Source organism: Cupressus sempervirens, chromosome 5 (assembly GCF_028749045.1).
Source record: "Cupressus sempervirens isolate cs-2001-9-10 chromosome 5, ASM2874904v1, whole genome shotgun sequence".
In the NCBI taxonomy this organism is placed as follows: domain Eukaryota; kingdom Viridiplantae; phylum Streptophyta; class Pinopsida; order Cupressales; family Cupressaceae; genus Cupressus; species Cupressus sempervirens.
The window spans coordinates 599,195,004-599,196,583 of record NC_143122.1 but is presented as its reverse complement, the minus strand read 5'-3'; positions in this window follow the sequence as shown (position 1 = coordinate 599,196,583).

Genomic DNA, 1,580 nt, shown 5'->3' with positions numbered 1-1,580 from the left:
ATTTCTATTGAACTCATGGGTTTTTTTCCACTACTAATGTATCATGCTTGTTGGTTAGTGTAATTTGTGCTAATGATGTGGGAGAACATTACCCATCAATGGCCTCCTTTGGCTTGGGCCATCCTAAAAATTCCTTTTGTACTAAACAAAAAGGAAGAAGAGAAAACCAATACTTTTAGTTCCTTTCTTTATTAACACTTGTATTGTTTCCAATAGCCAATTGTATGGATTTAAATCTTGTAGTCCTAACTTTCTCTTTGTGAATATGCTATTGTGTAGCTCATCCTTTTTAATTACTACTTTCTTTTATAATGGTGTTACATTTAAGAACTTTTTTTAATATAACTTTAATGATCTCAAACAAGTATTGTTCACTCTTTCTTTGTCATTCCATCAAATAATACATGTGCACTACTCCATTTTTTGGTACTATGAATTGTAATATAGTCCTTTATAAATAATCAAGTTTGACCAATGTATGGTATTTTTAATGCAAAAAATTATGAACAAGAGTTTTCCTTTGTTTCCCACCTCAATACAAGGAACACCAGGTTGTCGTGCTTAAATGGAAATTGTGGTTGTCCACCGAGCTTTAGGAACAACTTGACTCGTGACTATATTCTAACATCTTTGTTTTAGATAGATTAATTGTATGCAATGTTTGCACACACAAGATCTCACTACTACTTGTTCATTATTCTCTATAAATATAGGTCTCTAATTTGAATCTAAATTAATTTTCTATATTCTTTTAACTAAAATAAAATATATGGATGATATTGTGTTCACATAGGTTAGATAATCAAAGTCTGACATTTTTCTTAAATATCACCATTACACTTCATTTCCATGTAGGAAGTCCAAGTTAGAAAACTAAAAAAATGCAAGTAAAATCTAGATCTTCTCCAGCTTGGTGGAAGTTATATGAACAAGTCTCATCATCTTTTCAAAACAAGTGCTACTAGTAAAATTTTGGATAGAGAGACGATCTCAAGTCCTTGGAAGGACAAATTTTTAAATAGATTATTTCCTAGAATATATTGTTCTGATAATTGTGCACCTGGTACTATCATTGCCAAAGCAATAAGCCAAAATAGTGAGGTGTGAAATCCAACTAGATTGTCAGATCTAAGAACCAGATTTTATATTTTTGATATGCCTCTAGATACAATTGTTATTCTTGATCATGATGATCGAGAGGGTGATATAATTATAGAAATGAAATTTTTGGATGACATATTTGATGTAGATGCAATTAGTGGTGATTTAGATATAGGACATGGTTACATCTATAGGAGAAAAACTAACATGTTTTATTGGAAAAATATGGGACCAAGTCCTAATTATAGTAGTCATGAGTTTATCTCTCAGTATATGTTTTGATGATGAAGATGATTATCAAGTGTTTGAGCCATGTATCCACACAAACTCAAATGCAAGAACAATGCAAAATCAATAAAAGAAATTTTCTTAAAGAAATTTATTTATTTATTTTTGATTGAGATATCAATAGTTTAGATTGTGAAACCTTTGAAAATTCTGATGGGTAGATATGCCAAAAGTGGGAAAAAGCAACTTTT